This window comes from Phalacrocorax aristotelis, chromosome 1, assembly GCF_949628215.1.
Source record: "Phalacrocorax aristotelis chromosome 1, bGulAri2.1, whole genome shotgun sequence".
In the NCBI taxonomy this organism is placed as follows: domain Eukaryota; kingdom Metazoa; phylum Chordata; class Aves; order Suliformes; family Phalacrocoracidae; genus Phalacrocorax; species Phalacrocorax aristotelis.
The window spans coordinates 58804878-58823423 of NC_134276.1; the positions used below are offsets into that span (position 1 = coordinate 58804878).

General features: G+C 43.9%; 1 protein-coding gene and 1 long non-coding RNA gene across 13 annotated transcripts in view; one reads left to right on the forward strand and one right to left on the reverse strand.

Annotated features, from left to right (window-relative positions):
- Positions 1–4: 4 nt before the first annotated feature.
- LOC142055838 (uncharacterized) lies at positions 5–17192 on the reverse strand. 4 transcript variants are annotated; one of them, XR_012660100.1, is made up of 5 exons: positions 17029–17192; positions 15496–15616; positions 8422–8504; positions 7047–7165; positions 5–6398 (listed from the first exon to the last, which is right to left on the reverse strand). It is a non-coding gene; the product is annotated as an uncharacterized LOC142055838 (long non-coding RNA). The 4 variants fall into 4 exon arrangements; XR_012660083.1 differs by having other exon boundaries at positions 15490–15616; XR_012660094.1 differs by having other exon boundaries at positions 15463–15616.
- The window catches only part of FARP1 (FERM, ARH/RhoGEF and pleckstrin domain protein 1), a 225672-nt gene continuing 223403 nt past the window's right edge, over positions 16278–18546 (forward strand). For 5 of the 9 annotated variants that reach the window (XM_075089861.1, XM_075089866.1, XM_075089869.1 and 2 more), the window contains exon 1: positions 16282–16631. The gene's annotated coding sequence lies outside the window, so the exon portion shown is untranslated. Of the gene's footprint in view, positions 16632–18546 lie in introns of all 9 variants that reach the window. The other 4 variants (XM_075089887.1, XM_075089889.1, XM_075089894.1 and 1 more) reach the window with 3 other exon arrangements.

Sequence of the window (18546 nt, forward strand, 5' to 3'; positions counted from 1 at the left end):
TTTCTTTTGTTTCTTTTTTGAGTAAAACCAGAACTGTAGTGCGTGTAGGCCATTCTTCTGCAACCTACAGGCAGTGGCAGCAGGAAGAAGCATTCTTTCAGAACGGTGTTTAAATCGGTTTCTATCCCACAACACGGAAGAAGTTTCCTGTAAACCCTACAATAGCACTGAAGAGTATTTTTCTAACGGTATAAGCCATCCATACGATGGCGAAAGGGAAACAAGTTGAATCTTCTCATTAGACATAATGAATTAAGAAACAGCTTTAAGACCTTGTACTCAGCAGTAGATGTACGTTATAACAGATAAACGTTTCTCTACATCTAGTGTTAATTGTATTAATTGGAGTGTGAGTCTTTGTAGGGTAGAAAGCGTCCTTCTGCCCAACAAGTTAGTAGATCAAAAGATGAAAAACTGAAGACAAACATCGAGCATGAAGACCTCATTGATCGCACTTTCAGATTCCCAAAACCAACTTGTACAGTGACTCAATGAGGAAAGCTGTTCAGCTTCCAGCCCTTGAATGTGAAGTCTCTTTGGCATGTCTGACAGTATCTCATTCACTCCTCAATAAATGACATTGAAACACAAGAAGCTTGTGTAGAAGTTCAGTGATGTGTGGTTCTTTTAATTTCCTCTTGTGAAAAGATGCGAGTAACAAACTATACAAGTCATGATTTTATATTTGAAACTCTGTATATTGTTGCCTATTGCAGATTTTACGCGGTTTTGTTTCTTGACTTTTTAACAAAATTTTCACCCAAGTGTGTAGAATGGAAACTCAATGGCATTCCTTTTATGACAGTAAATTTAAATACCTTGACTTAAAAATGTGTTCCGTGTTCAGATGCAATTGCATTTCATAACCTTTTAAAATGTAGTGTTGTTCCAGCTGCAAATGCGCAACATGATCCGGCAGCCAGCGATACTGTTAGAGTAGTCTGTGTCGGCCTTAAAGCAGTCGGGTGGCTGCTCGCCTGACCTGGCAGAATCAAAAAAACTTTTCAGGTCTCCTTGGCACTACACGAGCAATACATCATTTCCCAGCTAACACACTGGCAAACGTAAGCACGGGGTATCTGATTTCTAACAAAGGCGAGTGAAGTTTTCACACTGTTACTTTGAAGATGTTAGTATGTGCATCGATCTTTAAAAACTGCAGTTGTTTACTGAAGTGTTCTTCAAGTCAATCTCGATAGTCTCTTAAATGTAAGGGTGTAAGTTTTCTTCCTTTACAATAAGAAAAGGTAGAACTTTACATTTAATAAATTCTCCTCTTACTAAAGAATAACCTTAGTTTTGTCTTCAAAAATGTTTCAAAAAACACCCAGTACAGAGTGAGGTGTATCAAAAACTGCCTGGGACTGTTAGATCCAAGTGTTTGTGACATGGGCTGCCCTAACTGTATGGGTCGATGCTGTAATTTGTCTAGAGCCAGCTGAAACAGCATAACAAAGTGTCTACTGCTCCAGTTTCCACTTGGTTAAATACTGTTAATCTGGTATTTGCAGAAATTCAAGCATTCCTACATCTGGAAAATGAACTGTTAAGGATTAGATACCAGTACTGAGAGAGAACTGGTAAGTCAGGTCAGTTTTCTCAAGCACTGGTCCTGACTATAAAAATTGGGGTATTTCATATCTTTCATCTTCCCTGTTGATTTTTTAAAGTATCCTTTATTTGAATTTCCTCTCAGTCTAAAACATTTAAGTTTTTCCTTGCAGCTTGTGTTTTGTACTTCTAAAGCATCAGCCTTAGAATTTTTTTCTTTTCCCTTCTTTGGATTACCATGATGTGGAGAAAATAGTAGTACATTTGATATTTCCCTGAAACAGCATCACCTTTGGCTCTCTGTAGTGTGAGAGAGCAGCATTCTAGTTGCTCTCTTCCTTTCAGTCCAAGTAAATGAGAACAGATAGAACCAGGAGATGGGGCTGCTCTGTGCACCAGAGCCAGCATAGAGCAACTTTGGGCAGTTGCTTCTTTCTACCTTGTTACCAATCATTTTATCAAAGAAAAGGGCACAGGGTTAGGCACTGGGCACTGCCAGCCTGACAGGTAGGTCAGTTCCAGGGAGCACCTGGAGGTCTCGTCTTGCCTTTCCCCACTGAACTTGTCAGAGTTAATGCAAAAGTTTCTGTGGTGTTTTTTCAACTCAGGCAGGCTTTTTTTAAGCTCCACACTCCCCTTTTCACCTATTTAAAAGCTGTCTGAATAGCTAATCTTAGCCTTTCAGGTTCCTTAACTGAGGCTTACGGGAGTACAGAATTTTTTAAGCAGTCAAGCATTCTTGATCTTCCACAGCACTGAAGTACTCTTGCCCAAACAAGGTATAGTAGAACAGTAGCTTTATCTGCAGCTATCAAAAAATAAACAGTCATCCTTAGGAAGGAGTTGAAGGAATCTAACTGCGTTACTGATCTGGGAAGGGCCATGGCTTTATTTCAACCATTTTTCCTGAGTATAGCTCCAGTTGTGCATTTGGTAAGAGATGTACCTAGCGTAGCATAAAGCGCACTGCAAACAATACCAGCGCTCTGCTGTGGCGCAGAACAAAGAGGTACCTAATCCACCCCAGACATCTGAGTAAAAGTGCTCAAAGTTGTACTCAGTAACAACAAAAAACAACTAGAAAACTCCCCACGCTTTGGACGTGATGTCCCAGCACTGTAGTTGCGTTAGCTTATTTAAGCGTCTAATAGTAACTAGGATTCACGAACACAGCTTTGAAAAGTAGCTCATCTCCCGAAGCTAAGGTGAGTTCCAGTCTAAACTCTCATCTGTTTTTACTGTTCTGAAAGTGAAATTACTTGCTTTTTGTTTGCGGCTCTAGCTTGTTCATGAAAGATATTAATGCAGATAAATGTCTAGTCTCCTTTGCCTGGCTTTGTCTACAAGATCTCCCTGAGAACCCTGTGCAAAATCTGTAAGAAAGTGACTTGACTTCATGTTTTCAACACGAGGCTTGTGTACTGCTGCGGCATTCTGTCATTGCTTTTTCTCTGCAGAGACTTCAAAGGAATGCTGAGGGCAAGGGCTGCTATTCCCCAGCATAAGGCAGCTGTTGTGCCAAATGTCGTCTGTTGTTCTCTGCACATCTAGATCTTTCAGTCTCATGTACGGAGTACGTGCGTGAGAGTCGGACTGGTTGCACAGGTGGAATTTTCAATGAAATAAAGAATTAAGGAAGGTGAATTTCCTAATGACTCTGTGTATGCATCTGTGTACTGGGTGCGCAGCTGCCTTGGGCTCTTGAACTGGAGCCTTATTTTTGCCTTAGTGGTGTCTGCAGGGGTGCATGCATACACAGGGTCTTCCAGATACAATGAGGGTGGTATTAAAAGTAATACAGAAGTCAGGTATTTGTCACCCTGTGTTTTTTTTCAACTCTGAAGGATTTTGCTGTGCATTGGAGCAGCCTTGGCCCTTGCTATTTAATCATTCAGTCCACTCTTACTTGCTAAGTTAGCCCATTGTGCTTACATGCGTGGGGCTTGATTGTCTCTTAAATTCTAAGAAATGCATTTGTTGTCTTCTGAGAAGCAGTAAATAGGATCTAAGCTTCTGTCTAGTAGAGGTGCTTTCCCCTTTTCTGATTATCATGAAGATGTTTGTATTGCTTCGAGAAAGAACATCTCACAGGACAGCTTAACGTCTGCTCAGATTTCAGAGGTATGGGCTCAATATTGGATAAAAGTCGTGGGATTCATCTCACCCGATGCTGGATATTGGTAACAAAGTTTGTACATAAATAATTGTCCGCAGCCCTGTTCAGTGAAGGAGAGCAGGTGTGTCTAGATGATGATAGATTTTGTCATAAGGGAGTATCTGAGACCAAAGGAGACACCATCTGAGTTGGTGCTGATAGACGAGAGATTTTTAGTCTCTCGGGTTCTTTGGGGTGGTGTTTATTATTGGCAGTTTGATGGGTCGCTGAATAGCCTCAGTAGTTGCACTATCATGGGGCTACTTGGAAACAGTTTGATTTCCTGAAATTATTTTTGTTTCCTACTGCTGGAATTAACCAATTTAAAAAAATAACCTTTCTCTAAAAGACAGGCCCCCTGCTGTGCCTCATCCTGTCAGTTCTGAAGGAGATTCTGCTAATTTTTGAGGTGTTCCATGGGGACAGGTAAATTACCTGCTATTTAATCCCTTTGCAAAGGTGTGATTCAGAAGATGCTTTTATTTCCAGAGGGTGTAAGCCACCTCAATCGATATCTCCCTTTGTAATCAAGTTAGATTTCTCTCTGATTTATGTTAGCCTTAGACTAACACACTATTAACAGGTGTAACACCGAGTTGGTGCCTCTTTGCCATTGCTGAATGAGTTTTCCTCTTTCACAGGAGCCTTGTTCAGGAGATGTTACCCACTGCTATAGCCCTAGAAGCCCTAAATTTAGTTTGCTTTTAGTTCGGGAAAAGGTTTCTACAGCAGCTTTTCTGACTCAAAAGAGATACGAGGAATGGACACCCATTTAGGACATGAGTGAGCTGTGTGTTTCATATCTGAATACAAAATGCTAAGCTCAGTAACGGTATTTTCCAGTAGAAATGTAGGTTTGTCTCATGAGTTTTAGAACTTCTTTGTATCAGAGTAGTTGTTTTTCAAAGGCGGTGTCTTGTTCCTTCACAGCCCATGAGGCCCAAATGTTTGGTCTTTACATTTGTTACATGTTCACAGATTTTTGCTTGCAGAATTAACTCTGATCTTTTAATTACCTGATAGAGAAGAAACCAAATAGCCTCTCAGCTATTCTGAGTCTGTTTAGAAAATCAGCCTGGGGTGATGATCTCCGAGCGCTCTTGGAAGGCTGGAGTTAGTGTGAAATTCACCTCTTGGGTTTGGAGACAAGAAACAGCGATTTCTGCTCTGAGGAGAGTGTTTCTACAATCTCTGTCAGATCTGTCCTGTCATTCCAGTTCAGACCTGCGATGTAATTGTCTCTGTATGCTTTCAAGAAGGTAAGGTAGGACCTAGTGTGGTCAAGTTGCTTTTGATTTTTATGATTTTGCTTTCTCACTCAAGAGGCTGCCCGTGACCTCACTTCAGGTGCAGGGAATTTTTGCAGCTGCTAAACCGTGAAATCAAAATGTCTTTTGAGTTTAGTATTGGTACCACTCTTGGTTTAAGAATAACTTAAGCTGATATAACAGTAGACACACACAAGTACTTGTAGTGCAGGTTCACCTATTTAGCAATAGAAACTGAAAATTCAACAGTAAGCAGTGAACGCTGTAAGGGGTGTGTGTTTGGTTTTTTTTGGAGGATGTGGTGTCATGTGTTCCTCCTAGCAGAGGAGGTTCAAAGCTCTCCTGAGGAACCACAAGAGTGATACTGGTTGCTGAAATGGAATTTTGGAATTTGCTTCCAGAAAAGTGGGAATGATGCATGTTGGCAGACACTCCCCAGGGGACCGTTACGCAGGGGTAAATAGCGAAGTATTCCTGAGTTAGCGGTCACTGACGTGCAGTTACAAGTTTAACTTCAGTCAGTTTCGCTCAGAAGGTCGTTACTTTGCCAACACCATTCCCACTGCTTATTCCCTTTTGCAGATGGCCAGTGTCTTTTGAGGGTGAGGAAGGAGGAAAAAAGAAAGGGGATATTTCTTCAACTTACTATTTCTGCATTAAAAGTGTGACTTCTTTTTACCTAAGTAGCAACAGAAAGTTATATTTTTAATATATGTGAAGTATGTTTTTTATGTAATATATGCTGTTAACAAAACATTTTTCTTTAATAACTGCACAGTCCTATCTTGAGGTGACTGGATTAGATGTAAATTAATCAAAATTAATCATATACTATCTTCAAAACTAATGCTAATTTTCCAAGAAAAGAAGCTTAGAATAAAACTCACATTTTGTACTCAGACCTGCAGAAAATATAATCATAACACAATATCTTGAATTGTGGAAGTTAACGTTGCCTGAATGAGTTGAAGTAAAATTGTGCAACGACACCATTTTGAAATAGCTGAGAATAAAATAGCAAGAGACGGATTTACTGGGGAGTTTTGTCTAAACAGCATCGGTATTCCTGGGGGGGAAGAAAAGGGGAAAAAAAAACCCCAGCCCAAACAAAATAAACACCAAACCCCCAAAACTGCTAAAATGAGGCCCTATCAACAGTTAGCATGAAGAAGTATGTGGATGCAGTGGTTATACTTCACCAGTTCTGTGCTCCAGCTAAAGCTGCTTCTGGCCAGTAGATGGAGACGATACAATTGAATATTAGAAGGCCAGGCACTTGCACTAGGGAAGTTTCATACTTTACAGTCCCTAGCTTTTTGGGAGGATGTTTCTTAATAGGACCATTTTATAGGGAGAGTGTTAAACTGTAACTTCTGCTTACTGGAAACGTGTGCACAGAGTAGGTAGTTTGTCTCAAGAACTACCTAGAGGAAGAAAACAGAAAAGGGGGAGTGTGAAATTGATACAGGTTTCACCAGGTCTTCTCCCTATCCCCGTCTCTCCCATTATTAAAAACTCTGAATAAAGTACATGCCCATAAATACACATCTCATTGTAGAATGAGACAACTATAGCAACTTTCTCCTTGCTGCTACAAAGGCAAACTCTGTCTTTGGAACATGCCACTTCTCATCCGCAGGGTAAGGAGGAAATGAGTTTCATTCCGGTTGCCTGTCAGGCTCTGGGAGCAAGTGAACAGGAACGGCAGCTGTGTGGATGAGCTCCTGAGGCTCTACATTAACATAAAGTGTGGATTCCTGTCCTTAAAATGAGTAAAAGCTTAAAGACACTGCTGGAGGTAGCAGAGTGTGATAAGAAAATATATTTCAAGTGGAAAGTTGAAAAGGGATAACTGGAGTGTGGGGAGGGAAGGATATCATTTGCCCTTATTGCTATTAAAATCTTTTCACATCATATTTATGACCCTTGGGAAAAAACAAACAATGTATAAAATGGCCTAGCCCAAACCACCAAGCTGCTGGGAACTGGTCTCCTCTCATCACTCTTACGCCTGAGCATAAAACAGAACTCTTGAGTAGTTGCCCACTGTAACTTCTATTTTCTAAACAAACCTTTAATAATGTTTCAATACGTGTTAATATAAGTGCAGTAGATAATTTTTGCCCTGGCTCATTTTTCAGCCATCTTGTCTGTAGTGTTTGGTTTGCTGGAATCTGACTCCTTGCTAGTCCTATAGAAAAGATGGACTGGTGTCAGTTGGAGTGTTTTGTAGGTCTTTTTTTCTTCTTTAACACAGCTGCCACTGTTTTTCTTTATGAAAAGTGCATTGAAAATTCAAACAAATTTTAAAAATAAACTTCTTGACAACAAATCACATGGACTTTGTGTCTAAACTGTGAGACATAGACACCTTGAAACTTCCTCTTGCCCTTATCCTGAAATACCATCCCTAACTTCAAAATGCCAGCAAGCTTTTATCGGATTATCTAAAGAAGAATCATAATTAATTTTCCCCGAAAACCTAAATTTCTCTGGTAATACTGTAATTATAGTGGAAGAGAGCGATCACTTTGGTTGGAAAAAGGACAATGCTGAATGACTGTAGGGTAGTTTTCCTTGCAAGAATTCCTCTTCCTTCCTTAGGGAGGGAGCTGAGCAGCCGGTGCTGCAGTTGCCACTGCCAGGGCTGTTCTGTGCAAACACCTGCGCGCCTCTGCCTTGACTTTGTGTGCAGTCCTGATGCCGGTGCTGGAAAAGGGATATAGCAGAACTGGGAAGGTTGAGAAAGAGGTGAGAGGTTTAAGAAGTATGCAGTGCAGCCACCTGAGGTGAGACGAAAGAGGTTAAGGCTCTTCAGACTGGAAAAAGGTGACAGCTCTAAGGGAAGTAGAACAGATACCGACAGAGTTACAATGTAGGGGAGTAGGTGAAGAGGGAACAATTCGCTGTTTCTCCTAACGCAAGATCAAAGGCTACCCAGATAAAGTATTAGATGTTTAAAAACAACAAGAAATATTTTTTCATAGGCTGCAATTAAAGCATGACACTAATTTCTGATGGATGTGCCTGGAAGTCAAAAAAATAATCTGATCAATTCTTTAAGGGTAGGTTTGTGAATGGTTAATAAGCAAGGTGCTCCTGAGGAAACTTCTTGCTCCAGAAGCCCATAAATCGTCGGCTGCCAGAAGCTGGGGGAGTCGGCTAGGGAAAGGATCGCTCTACGTTTGTCCCATTTCTCGTACTCTTTCCCTCAGGCTCCCTTACTGTATCTCCTGTTAAACACCCAGCTCTCTGATCAGGCTTCACGTGGCCACTTGTACGCATCCCTCATTACAGCACACTCTCACCTTCCCCCTGCCCCAGTTTTGTTTATACAGATTAGAATCTTTTTACTGTGTTCATGCAGGGATTCGTGAGATATGAATACTTCTTCACCCAGGTCATACAGGATTGAGTGGAATAGAAATCACTTCACATAAAACATACCTCAGTGCTAATATTTGTGTAGACACTTGCTTTGGGGCCTGAGGAGGAAAAAATGTTTTCTTATCTTCAGTGTTAGGCGGATTCTGAACAAAAGAGAAAGGAAAAATATATAATCAAGCAAAATCAGAATAAAATGTTCTATCCTTTTTTTCTCTGCACCGTTTTGAAGGAGCTAATGGATTTTTCAGGTATTCAAAGGTCACAAAGCTGAAATGCTGAATTTTAGTAACTTGCACAAAGGATCAAAGTGCAGTAGAAAGTAAGGCATGCGGGGAGACACTCTGGCTTTCCCTAGTAGAAGATTAAACCATTTTAATATTTGGGCAGTTTTGCGAGAACTGCAGCTCCTTTGTTACTGATCTGCCTCTTTAGAAGGAGAGATTACAGCAGGAAACAGGCATTAATATTTCCTCCCCAGTGCCAGAGGGAGACATGGCACTGTACAGATGTACAGATGTACCCAGTGCTGTCAACAACTGCAGAGAGACCGTGGAGGGAACAAACTAAACAGGCAGTGGCAAAGCAGTTAGAAATATCAAAGAAAAAGGATGCATTTCAGAATTTAAAAGGACAAGATGATAGGCATCTTTATAATAAAGAACTGGTTAAATTTAGTACAGACTACTATTAAAACTCTTGGTGCTTTAAAATATATTCTGGTTAAGCCTGGCCTATTTCAGCAGAGTGAATTCAACCCAGTTATATCTTATGTTCGTGTTCATTTTCAAATCTTCTATTTAAAAAAATGAGATAATTTTTCTTCTTGGTAGCAGAAAATGAGGATATTTTTAAAGGACAAATGTATCCGAGAGATTACTGACAAACTAGAAACAATTGCATTCTGTGTTTCACTGTCAGAGCAAACAGCGAACCTAACATTTAACATATTTGTAAGTGGAAAACTGTACAATAAACTGAAATATTATGGGCATTGTAATGCAGAAGGGAATGCGGACATGTATGACATGCAGACCACAAACTGAGGAAACAAAAAAATACTAGTAACAACAGACATAGGGGATTTACCTTTTTTTCTTAAGAAGAGTGGGAAAATTATCTAATTGGAAGCAGTGGTAATGAATTATGAATTATTATATTAGGTAGAAAAACCTGGGCATGGGAAAAATTCAGCCCACCTTCACCAGTACCAGTACCCTGCATCTCAAAAAATTAAAAGACTAAACAAAAACTCTTCCCTGTCCATCTTTCAGCATCAGAACGTAGGAAACGGGAGAGCGTTCATCACTCACACTTAAAACTCACAGGCAGAGCCCAAGTTGCTACAGATGCAGAATAGGTTAAATAGGATCTTTGACGGTGAGAGACCAGCAGTGCATTTACATGGGGCAGAACATGACCAGCAGTTCTGCCCGTCATCGTCAGCAAGTTGACAAGAGCTGATGGGAGAAAAAGTATAGACTTCATCTACCTGACCTTTAAGGAAAATTTTCCTTCCTGTTTTGAAAGTAGATTACAGCAGAAAGCAGACTATATCTTTGCAGATCATTTTTCTCATCAGTAAAATAGAGATGATGCTTCATTTTATTTTTAGTCTAAATTACACTTTTTAAAGCAGTTAGGTTGTTTTCATTCATTGGAGTTTTGTTTCTGAGAAAAATAAGCAGGAAAATAAATGCTTTTCAAGCCTCTAATCATTTGATTATTTGATTTTATTAAACATAAATTATGCAGATCTTGCTAGGCTTTCTACAGTGAAATAGTATTCCTGTAAATTATTTAATACCTTTCACTCTCTGAACAGAAACCTTCACAGATCCCTTTGGAAGAAGGAATTTCATTAATGATACTAAACCTAGATAGAAAATAGATTTCGGTAGGTCTTGTTTCTCTTCACTCTGCTGTTTCTCGTATGGGAAGCAAATAAATTACCACTCTTAGAAGACCCGGCTTCTGGTGTGACATTTAGGAACGGGCTCATTTCAGAGGCTGCATTCTGAAATAGCGAAACCATACACTGAATTGATGTTTGCTTTGACAGGTTTTACAATTGCTCCCTCCAGCCAGATTTCGATGTTCTAAAAATTAAAGCAGAAGAATATGACAATGGAGAAGACAGTAATTAAGCCACCTGTTGTAACTAGCCGTTGTGAAAATCAAACCTCTGTTATCCAACATGAAGTTAGAAAGGACCCGTGAGAGATCCTGAATGCGATAGAGCACTAGATAAGGTTCCCACCATCACCACTTTAAAGTGGGGATTATCCCAGAAGGATTTATTCAGACACACTGATATGTTCCAGATGTATTCCCTTGCAGGAGGTCACAGCAAAAATATTGGTGGAGGGGAGAGGAGAGCAAGAGGGTTATTATTTTCATGGGAATCTTTCTTTAAGTCTGATAATGCTAAAAGCCATGCTTAATGTTCTATATTCTTCTCATTTTCATATTTGTAAGGGGACTCGTTTCAGCTGTGTTTACTCACAGTATAAATTCTGAGGGGCTGCAGAAATGGCGTTTTTTCGTCTGTTTTAAAACGATATTTGATTATATCAGCCCAGGTACTTAAATGGTGGTTCTTCATCATGGTGTTAAATGGTCTCAAAATCAGTTAATTAATTTAGCTGTACCATCCTCCTGGAAAGTATCGCCTTTTTTCTTCTTTTTTTTTTTTTTTAACAGATGAACAGTGTGCTCTGTCCAAATTGACAAAAGCACTGGAAGAGAACGAACTACAGTGCTGGAAGTTCTACCGTAAACTCTGAATTCTAATGGCACATTTCTATTTCAAACAACACATTTGGTTTTCTTCTCAAAAGTACTATTGGAATATTAATGTGGGTGGTTGGTTGTTTTCTAAAAGCCACACTCAAGAGGGAGATTATGAGCTTTCATTCCTGCCCAACACACTGCATCTTGCACGGCAGGCTTGATGGCACTTGATGAAGGCGGCAGCTTTTTTTTTTAGTATTATTTTTATTTGTTACTCAACATGTGAAATCTTTACATATCTGCGAATATTTTCTCTTTCCATTACCACTTCTCTCTTCTCACTTTGACAGAAGAGGTACATTGTTTCTGATGGAAATACTGGCATGGAATACATATTTTGTCCTGATATTCAGTGTTATTTTTTCCCTTCTTTTGGGAGAAAAGGTGACAATGGACGCAAGGAGAAGAAACCTGAATATGATTAGCAAATGGATGTTTGCTTTCTTTTTTAACAAACCTCTGCATTTTTCCTTGCCTTCTATTTTCTTGAAGGTTCTGGTATTTGTAATTTGATAACTATTTTATAGATAATTATAATAAATTATTATTAATGTTTTCACTTACATTGCAGTAGTTGACAGTTTTGCCCATTAATGAACACTTTGGAATCCTCAGTGTTAATTAAAAATTGAGCCTTTTTTTCTCCTTGGATTTGCAGAAGGGAAAAAGCAAGCATGAAGCAAGTATAAGTTGACACCATCTATGTAGTTTTGAGGTGTATAAATTGTTCATGAATTTCAGGTGAACTTTTTAGGTCTGACGCTTCAGGGATGATTCATCTGTTAACTATTGCACCGGTGATCATCTTAGCACAGCTATGCAGCTAACGTAACAAATGCATTAGGCCTGAAACAGGCAAATACATTGGCCAGTACAAGGTAAGTACGATGACATCTAATAGAGGTGATGTTGTATGGTATTAATACTGAGGTTAGGGAGAGGGTCTTGTTCCAACAGCTCGATATGCAAAAGCTCTCTTTATATAAATTTTTAAGGACTTGGGAAAATTGTGCATATACCATTAAAAGGCTCTCTCTTATTTCATGATATTATACACTTCAAGCAGGCAGTAAACAAAATCTGTTAATTGGCTGGCTCTACATGCTTAAACGGCTTCTTTTCGATGGCTGAGTATTCCTTTCACATGGAAATCCTGAAGTTTGAGACTGGAAATGGACCCCTTTGCTAACTGGCTAAATATTCGAGTTCTTTCTTTGTTTTTTGCCTCAAAAGTTGAGACATGGTCTACTGATAGTATTATACACTATTATGAAAACAGTTAATTACCACTGCTTCTAGCTGTAGTTTGGCATTTCATTCTGAAGCAAGAAAGACATATTAGTTCAGCATTAGTAACCTTACCAAAATAGCTAGTGGTATGATAATCGTAACAACTGATGACTGTAAAAATATTTTGAGAAGATATGGATAAAAATATGTTGCAAATAAAAACCACTGAAAGGGTGGGAAGCCTGTATGCTACAAAACGTGTCATAAAAATAATGGTGAAATGATTCTGAAAGAACTGGATGGATAACTCTATCATGCTCTTGCAATGAAATTAGCAAAACAGATGAGTTAACACAAGGTAACATAAAAACAGATGAGAGAGAGCCTAAGACTGACTAATCAAATGCTGTAGGTTTGCAATATTGAGCCCCAAACTACATTTATACAAGAACACACTGATAAATCTAGCACGAAAGTATCTGCTGAAAGGGTCTTTGAAACAAAATTTCAGGCTCCAGGGAAAACATCTGTGGAATGTTTCATGAAAAAGAATTACTAGACAAAAGACATAGCTGGAATACACAGATTTCGATTAGGGCAGCATCTTACCTTCTCACCTCAATAAAACACAGAAAAACATCTGAACTGAACACGTATTTTAAAATAGTTTACAAAAGAGGCATAGATTTTAAGGCCAGAAGGACCACTGAAGAATCTAGCCTGACCTTAGTGTAAACCCGACCAAATAACTTCATCTGCTACTTGGGTTTTGAGTCCAATAGTTTAGTTTGACGGAGCACACAGATAGGCAAACAAGTTACCACATGGCAGGTGAATATGTGGATTTGCAGGTACTCTGCCATAACTGCCTGCCTGCGTACACACAGACCTTCTAGAACCTCACAACAAATATGAGAAAATGTCAATGAAAAAATAACCACACATCACCCCAGCATACGAGAGCTGTAAAAGGCAAAGACTTTCCAGAAGTCTGTATTTGCATTCCATCGTACCGGTTGCTATTTCTTTCCCAACAGGCAAAAAGGCAGAAGGTGCAGAGAGGCAGTCTCTCAAGACAACAGAACCCTTTTAACATATTTCTCTCCTTCCCTTCTTTTCCCTTGGGTTCTTTCTTATCAGGTAAGGCAGAAATGAATGATCATGCCAGCTCAGTCTTTCTTAATCTGAAATCCAGTTCCAGCTCCCCTCTTCTTTGTCAGTGGATGCAGACAAAGCTTATCAGTTTTCTTTCAGAAACGTGAACTAACTAGAATAATTTTTCTAATTTCAGTGACTTTTCAAAAACAAATGCTGTTTCTCTCAAATTCTCCTGTTTATTTGATGCCCCAACAAATGCCCCATCTAGTTCAACAGGGAAGAAATGCAACCCTACAGACGACAGGAAACTAACAGCAGCGACGAGTGCTTTTTTTGGCGATCACATCAGAAGAGCGCAAGTTGCTCCCATGTGTAATTTACAAGAGAGAAATCTGTTTTAGAGAAAAAATACTCCTTAAGAATTGTAGAGAGCATTAATGGGAATGGGTGGGTGAAAGATGACTTTATGACCAGCTAGATAAACTTCAAGAGGCAGTAAAGTCGTCTTTTTAGATGTCAGTCCCTATTGTCCTGGATACCTTCAGAAGATTCACGAATCAAGGGTTAACTAAATAAAGACATGAAAGTTTGTCCGTGGCTCCTGGAGAAACGACCAGCATATTACCGTCTTTGATGCTTCAGTAAGTATACCATTCAAGACAGTATTTCACTGTTGCTTTTTGGAGGTCAGTAATAAATGATCAGTAGCTGCAGGGCAACCTGTTACTTCTGTTCAGTACCGAGAAATGTTTCAAGGTCACTCAAACTTGGAAGGCATTGAAGATGACCTCACTCATTAGATGTAGATTACAACAACTCTTTTGTTAGGTGAGAATGAGGCATTAGTGATCTGGAAGTGTACATAAAAAGCACCAGGGAATTCTAAACGCTACAATTGACCCTTGCAGTGCTGCTCTTACCCTAACTGCACCTTAAGTAAGAGCTAAAGCTGCTGATAGGTATTTGGAAAAAGGCAATCTTTTTTATTATGTCAGTGTTCTTAACTGCAGTTCATATGGTCAGCTGGACTAGATGGCTGTTGTAGGTCCCTTCCTACTGAAATATTATTCTAATTCTTTTCTGTATCATCAGAATGAGAACTTAATCTTTCTTCTTGATCTCCTACAGACAGGCCATGCATTTTGTGTGGAAAAAGTCTGGGGGAAGATAACAATAATCACTATCTTATCAAGTATTGACAGCTAAAGGCAATTTCCAGCCTTTCAGTCAGTAACAAGTGTACTTCAGTTAAGGTTTCAGGGCTGACCAAAGAAATTAAGTTCTATCTCACAAGGTTGGTTGGCACATGGATTGAGATATTTGTAGCGAGGTGTTTGTGCATACAGGCATTGCTGTTGACAGCAGAGGAATATGTCTTTTGCAGATTAAGCAGGGCCAAGGCTTAGATGAAAAAAAAAATATTTATAGAGTTCACATAGAATTTATTTTTCCTCCAGAGATTAAAAACTAGAGATAGTATTTGGAGTCCTCAAATGGTCTTTAAATGCTAGGTGCTCAGAAGGGTTACTTGATACATACACACCTAGTTCACTGCTCCCTACTGGGTCATTGAGAGAACTTCAAAGATCCAAAGCATCTCTCCAGCATCATTCGTGTGCACCACCCAGTCTTCCTGAAAAAACCACTGTGTGAAAGACTGGAGAAGGCTCAGAGATGCACACCCTAACACTTCAGCGGATAGTGCTGTTTTAAGAGCTGCTGTACTCAGATGACTATGCTGGTCCTAGGCGTGACAGCCTTTTGCTATACCTCCAAATCTTCTCTGAGGGAATGTACAGGGTCCTTGGAAAAGGCATTACCCCCAGCCCCTGCCTTTGCATGGTGGTCTCCTTTCTACTCACTTATTGGAGTGGAGACTGTTTTGAGAGACAGCCCTTGAAGCCCAGAATGCCACCACTTGTTAAATTTTACAGTGCTGTGATCTGTGGTTGTCTAGCGAGGAAGAAAATACAGGTTACTAACCAGTAACCATAAATGTGAATACACTACCCATACACCTATTCCTTTAGTTTCCCTGGCGCCTCAGGCAAGCACTTGGAGTATGCCGAGTGTGGAGGGATACCTCTTGGAAAATCAAGCATTGATCTGTTCTCCGTGGACTCCTTGAAGCCTCCTCCTAAAGCAGAAAGGCTGGGGTATTAATGGGTTTGCACAGACCCCGCTGAGGCAACGTCCCGGCTCCTCCCGAACGGGCCACCGAGTTCAACAGCCCCTCAGCTGCCCCTCAGGGAATCGGCGAGTGAACCGATTCCCCCTCCGAGGACAGCAGCGGACAACCGCGCCCCTGAGAGCGCCCGCCTCGGACGGTCCCCAAAATCCTCGGAAAGGGGCGGTGATGGCGCAGGGCCCGTGCTCCCCCTTGCCCCGGGGCAGCAGCTGGAGGCGGGAAGGGAGGCCCCGCCACCGCCCCGGGGCTGCAGCCTGGTTTAACCCTTCCCTCACGCCGCGGCCAGCTGGGCGCTGCCCGCTCCCGCTGCCCGGGAGGAGGCGGAGAGGGAGGAGGAAGGGGGGGGTATCTGGATACCCCCCCGGCACCGCACCGGCGCAGGGCGGTGGTCTCTGCTCCTTCTCCCCTCATCCCGAGGGGCTGCCCAGGTACCTGCGACCGGGCGGCCCCGCCGAGGCAGGCACCCCGCTACCCCCTCCGCCGGCAGCGCTGAGGCGGGCGGCCATAGCGAGCCGCCGCCGCTGCCGCCGCCGCCTGTGAACGCTGGAGGGGGCTCTCGGCCGCCTCCTCCCGCCGGCGGCTCCCCCTCCGGGAGGGGGCAGGGTTAGGGGAGGTGCAGCCGCGGCAGAGCGGCGTCCAGTTCCCGCTCCCCCGGTCCGCAGGCGGCAGCAGGGTTCCCCCCGCCTCCGCCGCCGCTTTCCCCCTTTCCCCTCAGCGCCCGGCCCGGTGGGCTCCCCCCGCTGCAAAGCCGGATATGGCGACCCTGCTCCTGCGAACCCCCCGCTGTCCTTCTCCTCCTCCTCCTCCCCCCGCTGCCGCCGCTACCACTCCCGCCGCCTTCTCCTTCTCCTCCCCGCGGAGCTTTTAATGGCTCGGACCTCCGGCGGCCAAGCGCGACTGCCCCTGCACCAAGCCGCAGCGAGGAGAGCCCGCGGGAGCCCGCGCAGCCCCAGCCCCGCGCACGGTAAGGGCGGCACGGCGAACAATGGGGCCGGGCGGGAGCGGTGGCAGCGGCGGCAGCGGGTGGCCCCCACCCCGCCGGGCACCGCGGCGAGGGCTGCGGGGCAGGCGGCCGGGGACCCGCCCGCGGGGCGGCCGGGGCGGCGTGAGGGGAGCCGGCCGCCGGGAGGGACGGCACCGCCGCCCCCTCCCCCGGGCGGTGACAGCCGCGGGGCCGCGCTGCCCGGCGGACACCCCGCGGAGCGCTGCTCGGTCCCGCTTAATCCCGTCACCGCGGGTAATCCGCGGGGAGGCACCGCGCCGAGCGGCGCCCAGACCGCCTTCCCTCCCCCGCTTCCCCCGGGCCACCGCGGCCGGGCGCAGTCCGGGCGGTGGCGAGGGGCGGCCACTCAACTTGGTACCTTTTGTTTCGCCCCCGGGCCGGGAGCCGGCCCCGGCCCCGGCGGCGGGGCGTCCCCACGGGAGTTGCCGGGTGGCGGGTGGGACGCGCCCGGGCGTCCCTGCGGCGGGGCGGGAACCCTGAGGGGAGGCTTGGTGACGGGCCGGAGTTGGAGGGACGGCCTGAGGAAAGGTTTATCCCGGGCGGGCGGGCGGCGGGGAGGTGCCGCCGCCGCGGGGGGGACGGGCAAGGGCAGCGCGGCTCTCTCCCCACCTCGGCCCCGGGGCGGCTCGGGGAGAACGGGGCGGCCCCGGCGGGGCGGCGGTGGGAGCCGGGTCCCCGCTCGCCCCCGGCCGGTGCCGCCACCCCGGGTTCCCTGCGCGGCTCTAACGGGCGCCGGTGCCCGCCGGCCCCGCCGCCTTCGCACCCGGGGCGGCTCCGGCCTGCCTCGCTTGACGCCTCCCCCGTCACCTCGCCCCGGCCCGAGCTGGAAGCTTGGCCGCTTTCGGCACCAAGCGTTCCCCGCTCTTTCCTATCGTCGGCCTCAAACAGGCGTGAACCGCCGGGGAAAGTTTTGAATAAACAGAAGTTTATTTTCAGAGCGGGAGCTTGAGTGCAGTAGGCCTTACCTTTTGTGATTTGGCGGCTTTTTTTTTTTTCTTTTTAGCACATGTAAACTTTTTGGAGTTTGTGTGTTGTTTTTTTTTTTTAAGTTGCCGGATTTGCTTGATTGCTGGCATGAAATAAATGAAAGGCGTAGCATATCTCTTTCAGTCACAGCTTTCTTACCAGGGTTTCCTTCAAAGAGATTTGTCCCTGGAGAGCAGAAAGATGATTGCTCTAAAGGAACCATTTCGCTCAGCTGTTTTATTATTTGTATCTCTCAGATACTTTGACTTTTGCTCCGTGTATTTCTTCCAGTATGTATTTACAGCAAGCAGCTGATGTTGGAATCAAGCCAACAAAAATAAAATTCTGAAGGAGTCCAGTTAAGGGAAGTCCCAGACGTTCTTCTGCATTAAGATATCCCCTTGCCTTGCTTACAGATATTTATGCGAGAACTGCAGAATCTAGCTAATTAGTGGATCTGAGCCTTTTAGAAGCGGTCCTGCGTACCAAGAAAGTACAAAATCCTCTTAGCGGTGCCTCACGTGTCTGACCTGCCGGGGTCTTGAAACTCTGCGCCGGCTGACACGGCAGGACGGCAGCTGTGGGTGCTGTGCCCGCCACGCTGCATCTTGGGGCTTGGAGTTACCCTGGCGCACACCTTGCCGCTAAGCGCTGCACGATGTTACTGCTGCCAGGGGAGAGCTGCTTTCCCCTTTCGCCTTGGTTTTCCCTGGTATCAGAAGCGTCCGGTGCTGGGCAAAGTGTAACAACTCTGTGGCTCGGGGATCCTGCTTAACGTCTTCGCTTTCTGGTTCAGAGCTTTGTCCTCTTAGGTATGGTTTTGCTCTAGGGTTGGGTAGAGTTTCTTTCCTTTGCAAATTGCAAAGATTAGGGGTTATATGTGATACGCTGAATTACGATGGCTATTTTT